This window comes from Cetorhinus maximus, chromosome 14 (assembly GCF_964194155.1).
Source record: "Cetorhinus maximus chromosome 14, sCetMax3.hap1.1, whole genome shotgun sequence".
Classification (NCBI taxonomy): domain Eukaryota; kingdom Metazoa; phylum Chordata; class Chondrichthyes; order Lamniformes; family Cetorhinidae; genus Cetorhinus; species Cetorhinus maximus.
In genome coordinates this window covers 64,746,744-64,761,013 of record NC_135892.1, presented here as the reverse complement: position 1 = coordinate 64,761,013, position 14,270 = coordinate 64,746,744, and positions in this window count along the sequence as shown.

Genomic DNA, 14,270 nt, shown 5'->3' with positions numbered 1-14,270 from the left:
TGGAGACCACATGGGATATTTGAGTGTATAAGGTCCCATCCATTCAGGTCTTCTGTGATTGTCAGGTTGAATATTAATTAATGCCAGATTTTGAAATGCTGGGAGCAATTCATGTACAGTATTTTAAATGAGTTACTGCTGGCATTGTGATGGCATGAATCAAAAAATCCAAGTTTAAGTTTGTATGATACATTGATATAATGAAAAGTGAAAATCATGAAATGTATTATTAATATGGTGAATACTGTGGAACTTTACAGCCCATCGAACCATCTCAGACACAACATTTTTAAAACCTCCTTCTTAAATAATTCTGCAATTGTCTGTTCATATTTACTGCAAGATTTCCCTTGCTGTACAGCATCATCTGCTCCACTCCTCGACCTATTATGTGTGAGTTTTGCACTTAAGCATAAGAACAGTGTGACTTGGCTGAAGTAGATTTGCTTTGCTATCATGGCATAATTCTGCTATTTTCACACATATAATGTCCTTGCTACATTCTCTTCAACAACCTTCTATGCAAAAAGAAGTAGTGATTTTGGCTAAAGAGTGAAAACAAGCGCTAAATGGTTGCCAGGCTAATAAGAAGTGCCCATTTGAAAGTAGATTTAGCAAACAATTTTCAGAATAATTGATAATTAGAATGATTCAAACATGTCTGCAAGTTCTGAAACAGGTAACTGCAGGTCTAGCAGTCAAATACTGATAAGACACAGGACAGAATCATCCCAGCTTTGCACTGTGAGGTATCGGGCAGAATAAAGAACATTTTACCCATCGGCCGCAATGGCGGCTTTTCACACCATATCGCCCCAATCCCACCTCATTAGTTATGCATTCCTGGAAAACACGCTGTTTCAATGACAGGTGGGCTCACATTCACCTGCCACGCCGACACCTCGCCGCTTTATCACGCCGGACACTATATTTAAAGTGCAGCCGCGTGCACACCTCTCAGTGTTTCCAGCCCAGGACTCCTGCAGGAAGACATGGACCTAAAAGGCAATAAAACTGCAGCACCCCAGTTTAGTAATGTGTTCCTCGAGCCCTTTTGGATGCCATGGAGGCCCGCTGTGAAGCCCTCTATCCCCACTATGGTCGCAGGGAGGGGGGCACAGCAACATTACCAATCTGACTTGGGAGGCTGTGGCAACAGAAGTCAGTGCCAACGCCCCGCAAAAGAGGACAGCCACCCAGTGGCAAAAGAGGACAAATGATCACCTCCGTTCTGCTAGGGTAAGTCACTCTTCTCATCACTCTCATCTCACACACTCACAAACTCATGACTCATCCACAGGGATCTCACTCACTGCCAATTCAAAGGCCATCACCATTCATTCATTGTCCTCAGCCCATCCATGGCACCACTCACCGCCCACATATGCCAGGCATGCTTATCATCTGGCCTGGCAGGCATTCCACTTACACTCTCTTCATCTCTATTCATGCAGGACAAGCTGGCACAAAAAAAAAGGAGAGGTTGCAGACTGGTGGAGGAATGCCTGAAATCAAGGTTCTCATGGACTTTGAAAATAGAGTTATACAGCTGGCCGGTGAGGATCTGGATGGTTCCTGGGCTGACGGTGAGGTCGGCGGTGCTCTACCAAGTGAGGATCCAGCAGTGCAATACCCATAGACAATGATGCTGTGAGTGATGTGTTCTCTTTCACAGGCCACTGACGTGCACTATTTATCTCTTCTTGCTTTTGCAGGCATAATTGGGAATCATTAAGGGAGTCCACGACCCTGGGCCTCCAATCAAGCCCCGATCAAGTCTCAGTTGCAGAAACTGCAAAGGCAAGATCAGGAACATCAGAAAGGGATGTCCGCTGCACTCCTCAGATTGCAAGGCACGATGGAAGAGTCCATCCGCCTTGAAGCTGAGATGATGGCGTCAGGATGCCAACACAGCAAGGTTACCACTGGTAGGATGGCATCACTCCTGCACTGCTGTGCGGGCTGGCGCCATAATTGGCCTCCAAAAGTGTGTACGCAAGAGGGATGCGGAGCAGCTCAATCTCACTCCAGCTACCCCTTCTCCTCAAGGAGTCAGCCAGGGGCCCTTGGGCACCAATAGGGAGGAGGATCAGCAAGTGTGCACACTGGGGCCATCTACCCAAGTGACTCCGGGAGTGTCCACCCCATCCCAATCCCCTCTTCCTGTGACCCCAGCAGTTCCAGCTCCACAGCTCAGGGAGGGTGCTACTGTCACCCAACAGGACCCCGAAAGCAGGCCAGGGCCTTCTAGGTATTGGTCCTCCAAAGGACGCCCATCAAGGTCATCTCAGACAGGCCGTAGCAGTCAGCAGGCTGCCTCCACCTCCACTGTGGATGTCTGGGTAGCACCAAGACTTGGTGGCAGGGTTAGGAAGGTTAAGAAGATGTAACTCTTTCAAGTTATCAACAGTCACAGAATGTAACTCTTTCGAGTACATTCACAGTTCTTGGTTTCCGGGAGTGGGACATGAACCCACAACCTTCTGATTCAAAGGCGAGGGTGCTATGAACTGAGCCACAGCTGACACCTCCCAGTTAAGAAGATGTAGTTGCACAGCCTGGGCACAGGTGTTAATCACTTGTACACAATGTTCACTATCGTAAATAAACTCCCAAAAATGTCTCCTTGCCTATGGCTCCTTGTTCTGATAAGTCGTGTTCGTGTCACTCAGATGTGAAACCTTGAGATAAAGGCAGGTGTCTCAGTCCAGGGCCTCTTCCCTATGCCTTGTGGAGCCTTCAGACAAAAGTAATGGCCTGGCTTCACACTCACTGGACACATTAGTGATGCCTGTACCTCGGTGATGCTTGTCATTGCTGCTAGAGTGTTTTGGACAGACATCACAGAGTTCCATCATTCTCTCTGTGTGCTCTCAGCACCTTAGCGGTGGGGCTAGACCCCCATCTCTTCAGCATCTGTGACCAGTGATTCTGTGCTCCTGAAGGGGTCAGATGCTGAAGGCTGACAAAGGATCAGGTGCTTTTAAAGTTTCACACCTTTGTCTCTACGATATGACCCTGATCACAGAGCACAAGCAAGCTGCCCTCAGCCAGACAGGAGTCAGACATTCACAGGGGCAATGTGAAGATCTATGGAGTGTAATCACTGCAAGTCGTCATCATCCTCCTGGAATCAAGCAACTATTAGGGCCTCCACTGCGTATCCATGACAGAAGCCTTATTGCAAAGGTTATGTACGCTGCCATCAGCCAGACTGAAGTCAAACATTCACAGATGCAATGTAAGGATCTATGGTGTCTCCTCAATGCATGTCGTCATCATCCTCCATGAATCTAGCCGCTATCAGGGCCTTCCGAGCGCTCCTGCCTCGTCTGGTCAGTGCAATAGCCTCATCACCATCATCCTCGCCTTTGAGAATCTCCCCACCCTCAGCCCAGTAGATGTCCTCCTCATCGGAGGAGACGTCCAGTTCCTCCTCAGCCAGCTCCTCTCCCTGTTGCAGTGCTAGGTTGTAAAGGGTGCAACAGATGAGAACAATGCGTGACACCCTCTATGGACTATATTGCAGGGCTCCATCACTCATTGCCTTCAACTGCAGGATGCAGGTTGGCAGAGATGCCAATGTGGAAAGATGTCTCAAGGAAGTAGAGCAAGGGTGCCCAGGTTCTCTGATGTGACACCGAAGATCCGATTAGAGGATTAGGGTGTCCTTACTTGCAGTTGGGAGGAAGGCCATGGAGGCAGCTAATATGGCGCTTGTGACAACCAGGATTCCTGGCCCCAGGATAAGGCTCCAGTACCATAATGAATTTAATGACTTGACATGAGTGGTCAAGGTAAGATCCCATCTCACAAATATGTTGCTCAATAACCATGCCAGCACAACCAGCATCATAACCACAAAACACACCATCCAACATCTAACTACAGACTGACATCCACATTCTCAGGCACTACCCACACCTCAGACATATCTCACTGCTCTTCAATCATTTCTTTTTATTCTTCCAAAGGATGTGGGCATCGCTGGCTTGGCCAGCAGTTGATGCCTATCTCTAATTATCCTTGAGAAGGTGGTGGTGAGCTACCTTTTTGAACCAGCTGCAGTCAATGAGATGTAGGAACACCCATGGTGCTGTTAGAATGGGAGTTCCTGGATTTTGATACAGTGTTAGTAATTAAATGGTAATATAGTTCCAAGTCAGGGTGTTGTGTAACTTGGAGGGGAACTTGCAGGTGGTGGCGTTCCCTTTTTTTCTAGATGGTAGAGGTCATGGGTTTGGAAGGTGCTGTTCCTGCAGTGCATCTTGTAGATGGTACACACTGCTGCCACTGTGCGTCGGTGGTGGAGGGAGTGAATGTTAAAGGTGGTGGATAATGTGCCAATCAAGAGGGCTGATTTATCTGACTGGTGTCCAGCTTCTTGAGTGTTGTTGGAGCTGCACTCATCCAGGCAAGTGGAGAGTATTCCGTCACACTCCCGACTTGTACCTTGTAGATGGTGGATAGGCTTTGAGGAGTCAGGAGGTGAGTTACTTGCTGCAGAATTCCCAACCTCTGACCTGCTCCTGTAACCACAGTATTTATTTGGCTAGTCCAGTTCAGCTTCTGGTCAATGGTAAGCCCCAGGATGTTGATAGTAGGGGATTCAGAGATGGCAATGCCATTGAATGTCAAAGAGTAGTTTGATTCTCTCTTGTTGGAGATGGTCATCGCCTGGCACATGTGTGATGCTAATGTTACTTGCCACTTATCAGTCGAAGCCTGAATATTGTCCAGATTTTGTTGCATAAGAACACAAACTGCTTCAGTGTCTGAGGAGTTGTGAATGGTACTGAACATTGCGCAAATATCAGCGAACATCCCCACTTCTGACCTTATGATGGAGGGAAGAGCATTGTTGAAGCAGCTGAAGATTTCTGGGCCTAGGACACTACCCTGAGGAACTCCTGCAGCGATGCTCTCTGACCTATATAACTGTCCTCGAACAACTCCAACCGTCTTCCTTTGAACTAGGTATGACTCCAACCAGTGGAGAGTTTTCCCCTGATTCTCATTGACTTCAGTTTTGTTAGGGCTCCTTGATGCCACTTTCGGTTGGCTGTCGCCTGGGTGTCAAGGGTAGTCACTCTCACCTCACCTCTTGAGTTCAGTTCTTTTGTCCTTGACTCAGCCTTGTCTTTTGCACTGACATGCTGGGCTTCCCCATCAGTGAGGATTGGGATAATTGTGGAGCCTTCTCCTCCAGTGAGTTCTTTAATTGTCCACCACCATTCACAGCTGTATTAGCAGGACTGCTGAACTTAGATCTGATCCGTTGGTTGTGGGGTTGCTTAGCTCTGTCTATTGCATGCTGTTTCCACTGTTTGGCATGCCTGTAGTCCTGTGTTATAGCTTCACTAGATTGATGCCTCATTTCTAGGTATGCCTGGTGCTACTCCTGGCATGCCCTCCTGCAACTCTTCATTGAACCAGAGTTGATCCCCCCTGTTTAATGGTAATGGTAGAGTGGGGGGGGAATGCCGGGCAATTAGGTTACAGATTGTGGTTGAATGCAATTTTGCCGCTGCTGATGGCCCACAGCACCTCATGGATACCCAGTTTTGGGTTGCTAGTTCTGTTCAAAATCTATCCCATTTAGCATAATGCAATGGATGGGGTCCTCAATGTAAAGACGGCACTTTGTCTCCACAAGGACTGTCCGATAGTTAATCCTATACTGTCATGGACAGATGTATCTGTGACAGGCAGGTTGGTGAGGATGAGGTTTAAATAGGTATTTCCCTTTTGTTGTTTCCCTCACCACCTGCCTCAGGCACAGGCTAGCAGCTATGTCCTTCAGGACTTGGCCAGCTCAGTCAGTAGCGATACTACTGAGCCACTCTTGGGGATGGGCATTGAAGTCCCCCACCCAGAGTACATTCTGCGCCCTTGCCACCTTTAGTGCTTCTTCTAAATGGTATTCAGCATGGTGGAGTACTGATTCATAGCTGAGGTGGGGGCGTGGGTGTTGGGCAGTAGGTGGCTTTCAGAAGAAGGTTTCCTTGCCCATGTTTGACCTGATGCCATGAGACTTCCAGAGGGCCTGAGTCGATGTTGAGGACGCCCGGGGTAATTCCTTCCTGTGACTGTGTACCACTGTGCTGTCACCTCTGCTGGTTCTATCCTGCCAGCGGGACAGGACATACCCGGGGATGGTGATAGTAGTGTCTGGGACATTATCTGTAAGGTGTGATTTGGTGAGTATCACTATGCCAGGCTGTTAGTTGACTAGTCTGTGAGACAGCTCTCCTAATGTTGGTAAAAGCCCCAACATGTTAGTAAGGAGCACTTTACAGATTCAACAGGGGTGGGTGTGTCATTGTCATTTCTGGTGCCTAGTTCAATACTGGGTGGCCCGTCTGGTTTAATCACTTTTTGATGTTGTAACAGTTTGTTAAGTCTGAGTGGCTTGCTAGGCTATTTCAGAGGCCATTAAGAGTCAACTACATTGCAGTGGGTCTGGAGTTACATGAAGGACAGACCAGGTAAGGATTGGCCGATTTCCTTCCCTAACAGACATTAGCGAACCAAATGGATTTTGTATGACGATCCATCATATAAGTCATCCCACGCACATACAGGCACACCTGTCAATACTCTCATTCACAATCACCATTCTTTCTCTTGAAGGAGAAATTCACTCATAACAGGTCATAGCAGGGCCTGACTTGGGGAGGAGATCATGATATCACTTCCCTTGAGACGGTAGAGCCAGGTGATTGGAAGGAAAGTGGGAGAAGATCAGAGAGGGGGCACCTCATAGAAACATAGAAACATAGAAAAATAGAGGCAGGAGTAGGTCATTCGGCCCTTCGAGCCTGCTCCGCCATTCAATATGATCATGGCTGATCCTCCATCTCAACACGATACTCCTGTTCTCTCTCCATATCCCTGGAGACCTTTAAAATCTAGAAATGTATCTATTTTCTTCTTAAATATATTCAGTGACTTGGCCTCCACAGCCTTCTGTGATAGAGAATTCCACAGGTTCACCACCCTCTGAATGAAGGAGATTCTCCTCATCTCAGTCCTAAATGTCCTACCCAGTAACCTGAGATTGTGACCCCTTGTTCTACACTTCCCAGCCAGAGGAAACATCATCCCTGCACCCAGTCTGTTCTGCCCTTCAGAATTGTATAAGTTTCAATGAGATCCCCTCCCATTTTTCTAAATTCCAGTGAATGCAGGCCTAGTCGGCCCAATCTCTCCTCAAAAGACAATCCTGCCATCCCAGGAATCAGTCTGGTGAACCTTCGCTGCATTCCCTCTATGGCAAGTATATCCTTTCTTAGGTACGGAGACCAAAGCCGCACACAATACTCCAGGCGTTACCTTACCAAGACCCTGGACAGCTGCAGTAAGACATTCTTGCTCATGTATTCAAGCCCTCTCGCAATAAAGGCCAGCATACCATTTGCTTTCTTAACTGCTTGCTGCACCTGCATGCTTGCTTTAGTGATTGTTGTACAAGAAACCCAGGTCCCTTTATACATCAACATTTCCCAATCTATCACTTTTTAAATAGTACTCTGCCACTCTGTTTTTCCTACCAAAGTGGATAACTTCACACTTATCCACGTTATACTGCATCTGCCATGTATTTATCCACTCACTCAACTTGTCTAAATTGCCTTGAAGCCTCTTAACATCCTCCTCACCACTCACATTCCCATCGAGTTTTGTGCCATCAACAAGCTTGGAAATTTTACATTTGGTTCCTTCATCCAAGTCATTGATATACATTGTGAATAGCTGGGGCCCAAGTACTGATCCCTGCGGTGCCCCACTAGTCATTGCCTGCCATTCTGAAAAAGACCCATTTGTTCCTACTCTCTGTTTCCTGTCTGCTAACCAACTCTCAATCCATGCCAATATATTACCCTCAATCCCATGTGCTTTAATTTTACACACTAACCTCTTATGTGGAACTTTATCAAAAGCTTTCTGAAAACCCAAATACACCACATCCACAGGTCTCCCTTATCTATTCTGCTAGTTATGTCCTCAAAAAACTCCAGTAGTTTTGTCAACAATGATTTCCCCTTCATAAATCCATGTTGACTTTCCCTAATTCCATTGATATTTTCTAATTGTCCTGCTATCGCATCCTATATAATAGACTCGAGCATTTTTCCCTACCACTGATGTTAGGCTAACGGGTCTGTAATTCCCTGTTTTCCCCTCCCTCCTTTTTTAAATAATGGAGTTACATTTGCCACCCTCCAATCTGCCAGAACTGTTCCAGAATCTACAGAATTTTGGAAGATGCCAGCCAACACATCCACTATTTCCATGGTCACCTCCTTTATTACCCTGGGAATGTAGATTATTGGGCCCTGGGGATTTATTGGCTTTCAGTCCCATCAATTTCTCCAGCATTGTTTTTTTAATAATACTCATTTCCTTCAATTCCTCCTTCTCACTAGACCTTGGGTTCCCTAGCATTTCTGGGAAGTTATTTGTGTCTTCCTCCATGAAGACAGAACTAAAGTAATTGTTTAATTGGTCTGCTCAGAGATATCCCCGGTGTCGATTGGCTCTCATTATATGGGTGCTCAACTGCTGTCTGAGGATTTCTCAGGGAAATCATGATCCATGGCAGAAGAGGGAATTTCTTGACACCTTCTAGCCAGCTAGGCACATTGCATTGGGGCTGAAAGATCTGTGGGACAGAGAACCACTTCATGATAATTGAACGTTGGCAGCTTCCTGGACAGCAGGCATTCATCTACTTGATGTGCTGGCAGTCACAGACAAGCTGTACATTAAGGGATTGGAATTCCTTCCTGTTCCTGAATACATTTGAGTTTAAATGAGGGGCTCCTATGGCCATGTGTGTGCAGTTAATGACTCCCTGGACCACAGGGAATCTCATAATGCTGTTGAATCTTCGTGTTTAGTGGAGTTCTCTGACAACACGGAATGATTTACATAGTCATTCCTGAGAGAGTTTAGAGCCGCAGAGATCTTCCTCATTTAAAAATGCACAGATGGTTGTGATCTGTGGCTAATATCATCTGTGGCAGCCTGGAAGGTGCCAGTAGCACAGACGTCACTGTGACCATAACTGCTATAGGCAATGCCGCCTTAGTTATGTTGCAATGTGTGAATCATGATTCCTTGAGGTCAAAGATCTCCTTTGTAAAGGGAAATCTCCTCATCCACTGGCCTCGGGTCACATGAATGTAGGAGTTATGCTCTCTGAACACCATGGGTGGACAGGGCCGTAGACAGAGAACCATCATTGCCTTTCTATCCCTGCTACCCCTCTCACTTCCAGCAGCTAGTTCTGCTCTGACAGCCTCACTTCCTCCTCCAATTCCTCATGCAGCTCAAGGTGGCCCCCTTGCAAACTGCCCATGTCCAATCACTCCCCTTCTCCTTGTAACCCCTGTAAGGTATCCATAGCACTCGCCCATTTTAGGTGAAGTTGTGAGAAGATTTTCAGGATAAATGTTGATGGAATGTTGATATAGTCTTAACACAGCCTTTTAGAAAGTTTCTGAGTTTCTGGTGTGCTTGAAAATTTCTCTTCACAGTGTGCTCAGCCAATCACAATCGGCAAATGAACACTGAACGTGGCTTTAAGTAGCACTCAAAATCCTCAGCAAGGGTGTCTTTACACTTGTCCAGCTGGTCACTGTTAGAAGAAGTCATCAGCTGAAACATTACCTACCAAAATGGCGGAATTCTCTTTAACAAATGTTCTAAGCAACTTAATTGGCAATTAGCCTCTTAACAATTCTTCAGGTGGCCATTTCTACCGCATGCTTCAACTCTTTTACGAAGATGGCAACTTGGTCAAAACATGAGCTAAACCAGCATTACAGTTTAAGTCCCCATCTTGGCCACATTGAGTCTCATTAACACCTAATGTATCCACGGAAAATTGCCTTCATACATTTATTTTTATATGAATCTATGACATGATGATTTTCTTTCAGCTCCATCAGTGATCAGTGGTACTTCTTCAAAATAATACTGAGACCTTATCTGTGTGCTCTTAATTAAGTTGTACAATTCTTCCAGGTGCTCCAATCTTCAAAATGTTCAATAGTCAGTTCACCTTATTTTTGCAATATAGTCATTTGCTTAACACTAGGGATCTGGTTTAGAAAGGTGACCCCTGCTAATTAAAACACAGTTGACAAAGACATACTGTCATTCAGATAGACTTTATAGTATTTCCATCAAGCCATTATACAGAAATATTGTGCCTTTCACCTGGTTTCACTACGATGATGCCATGACAGACGTTAATTATAAGGGAGACTAGAGAGACAAGTGACGATCCCTTCTTTAAATCAAGGAAGAGTAAGAGGAAATCTGATAGAGGTATTCAAAATTGTGATATTTTTTGATAGTATAAATTGCTAAAATTTGTTTCCACTGGCTGGTGAGTTGATCATCATAGAGTCATATAATCATTGAAGTCTGCAGCACAGGAAAAGGCCCTTTGGCCCATCAAGCCTGCTCTAGTCAAACAAGTACCTAACTATTCTAATCCCATTTTCCAGCACAAGGCCCATAGCCTTGTATGCCATGGCATCACAAGTGCACATGCAAATACTTCTTAAATGTTATGAGGGTATCTGCCTCTACCACCCTTTTAGACAGTGAATTCCAGATTTCCACCACACTCTGGATGAAAAAATTCTTCCTCACATCCCCTCAAAACCTCCTGCCCCTTACCTTAAATCTATGCCACCTGGTTATTGATCCCTCCACCAAGGGGAAAAGTTCCTTCCTGTCTACCCTATCTATGTCTCTCATAATTTAATACGCCTCAATCATGTCCCCCCTCAATCTCCTCTGCTCCAGGGAAAATAACCCCAGTCTATCTAATCTCTCCTCATAATTAAAACTCTCCAGCCTAGGCAACATCCTGGTAAATCTCCTCTGCCCTCTCTCTAGTGCAATCACATCCTTCCTACAATGCGGATTCCAGAAACGCACTCAATACTCTAGCTGTGGCCTAACAAGCGTTTTATACAGTTCCAGCATAACCTCCCTGCTCTTATATTCTATGCCTCGGCTAATGAGGCAAGTATCTCATATGCCTTCTTAATCACATCATCTACCTGTCCCGCTACCTTAAGAGACCGGCGGACATGCACACCAAGGTCCCTCTAATCCTCGGTACTTCCCAGGGTCCTACCATTCATCGTGTATTCCCATGCTTTGTTTGCCCTGCCCAAGTGCATCACCTCACACTTATCCAGATTAAATTCCATTTGCCACTGATCAGCCCATCTGACCAGCCCATCTATATCCTCCTGTAACCTAATGCTAACCTCCTCGCTATTTACCACCCCACCAATTTTCGTGTCATCCACAAACTTACTGATCAACCCTCCTACATTCAAGTTTAAATCATTTATATATACCACAAACAGCAAGGGGCCCAACACTGATCCCTGTGCAACCCCACTGGACACAGGCATCCAGTCACAAAATCACCCCTCGACCATCACCCTCTGCTTCCTGCCACTCAGCCTCTTCTGGATCCAATTTGCCAAATTGCCTTGGATCCCATGGGCTCTTACCTTCGTTATCAGTCTCCCATGTGGGACCTTATCAAAAGCCTTGCTGAAGTCCAAGTAGACTACGTCAAATGCATTGCCCACATCTACACACCTGGTTACCTCTTCGAAAAATTCAATCAAATTGGTCAGACATGGCCTTCCCTTAACAAAACCATGCTGACTGTCCTTGATTGCCTCTCCAAGTTTGGATTAATTCTGTCCCTCAGAATTGCTTCCAATAGTTTTGCCACCACTGAGGTTAGACTGACAGACCCGTAGTTCCCTGGTTTATCCCTTCCTCCCTTCTTGAATAACGACACCACATTGGCTGTCCTCCAGTCCTCTGACACCTCTCCTGTGGCCAGGGAAGTATTGAAAATTTTGCCAGAGCTCCTGCTGTCTCCTCCCTTGCCTCACTCAACAGCCTGGGATACATTTCATCCGGGTTTGGAGATTTGTCTACTTTTAAGCCTGCCAGACCACTTAGAAACTCCTCCCTTTCTATGCTAATTTCTTTAATTATATCACAGTCCTTCTGCCTGATTTCCATACCCATGTCATCCCTCTCACTTGTGAACACCGACACAAAGTATTCATTTAGAACCCTACTTATATCTTCCGGCTCCATACACAAATTACTGCTATGGTCCTTAATGGGCCCTACTCTTTCCCTAGTTGTCCCCTTACTCTTAATGTACTTGTAAAATAACTTTGGATTTTCCTTTATTTTACCTACCAATGTTTTTTCATGCCCTCTTTTTGCTCTACTAATTTCCTTTTTAAATTTCCCCCGACACATTCTATACTCTTCTAGGGCTTCCGCTGTTTTGAGCCCTTAGTATCTGCCATAAGCCTCCCTTTTTCTCTTTATCCAATCCAGTATATCCCTTGACATCCAGGGTTCCCTGGATTTGTTGGTCCCATCCTTTGTCAGAGACACAAATTTAAGATAATCACCCCAAAGAAATGAAGGGCTAGGGTGGATGAATTGTTTGACATTGAATATTTTATAGGGCATAACACCAATTACTGTTTTTTCAGAGCCTGCCACTTTTTTCTTTAAAAACTTTGACACTGCCTCAAGTCTTTAACCCAAGAGACACTTTGGATTAATCTTCAGATTGCAGCTTCCACACTCTGACTGGCAAAGAAGGTAGGAGTGCCCTTGTTGCTACTGCTGTAGGTGCATTGTGGTTGTTTTTTCTATTAATATCACCAACACTCATTTCTAGCCAAGTTTCCAGGGCCTGAATTTTGCACTTATTGTGTGCAGGCCCAGAAGTAGACGTTATGTGCTTCCAGTCACGATCGCAGCTGACACGCAATTTCATGCTGACTGGCCAATTAACTGACAGCCAGCGTCAAACGTGCACTGAAGGGGGGTGCAATGGGAAGGGAGCAGGCGCCGAGACAATCAAGGGTGCTGGCGGACTGTTTACAACAAGCTCCCTGAAGGCTGACAACTGCTGTGGAGCTGCCTCACAGAGCTGCAGTATTGTTCAACAGGTACTTGCACACAAAAAATGCCACAAACCATCTCTAATGCAACTACAAACAACTGACAGCAGTAGTCATAACTCCTCAACCTTCAAACATCTTGGCATTTTATCCCGCCCTGGACTGAGGAATGATGCAAAAATGTGAAAGCCACCCGGCTGATTGGCCAAGTGTAAACGCGCATGGGCCACTAAAAAACCTGGTCGATTGGGGCTTTAGTGGTTTAAATTGGAACTTTGTTGCCGAGCGCAATTCCAACTCCCGCGCACACCGCCGACCGTGATATGGTGCAACGTCGCTATGGCATCAGGCCCGACATTTTCTCGCTTGACTTTGCACTAGTTCAAGTCGGCCGTGCGTCCAATCATGGCACGTAAAATTCCGACCCAGTCGAAAATACAGCTATAAATGTTTGCCTAAAGGGTTAAAAGTTACACAACAATTTGTTACACAAGCAGAACAATGCAGTCCAGAATATTTGCTGAAGATTAAGGTGCAAATATCTGAACCTTGTAACTATTTCAGTGTTTCAGGGAAATTTGATTTTGCCTATTACTATAGATATCACTTCTTGCTCTATTTGCATCTAATTTGCACTCCAGCAATTCCATTTAGGAGCAGCAAGACTGGGGCATGCAACTTAATCATTAAATCCATGGTGCATGCATAAATATCCTTTCTAGCAAAAAAAATTATATGCTGACATTATGCTGTTCGGAAAATATTTATGGACAACATTTTTTCATATTATTTCCATTTAAATTTTAATTGTTTGATAGTTATTTTCTGATTCGTTGCTGCTCCAAAGATTAGACATTCTGGCAAGTTTGATTTAATGCCATATCCCAGAGTTTGAAAATTTATTAAACAGTTTTGAATTTGATTATTTTCCACGAGAATGCACATGTGGTAATGATATCATAAGCAAAATGAACTCAGAAGATTTATTTACACCCACATTTATATCACTGTAGGTGTCGGGTGGCAAGTTATTTTGGCTGCTTGCAGGAACAAAAAAAAATGTTTTTGTATGCAATGATATCAGTATCAGAACAGTTATCTCATTAAATTAAACAAGATCTTAACAAATGAATTAATTTTCTGCTGCTGTTAACAAGGTGTCCTGAAATATTTCCTGCTTGTGGCACATGAGCTTTTGTTGTGAGAAATCCATAGGGACTGCCAGAAGTAAAGCATGTTGAAATATTTAGGGTAAAGGCCTCATGCCAAAAAGAAAAACATGCA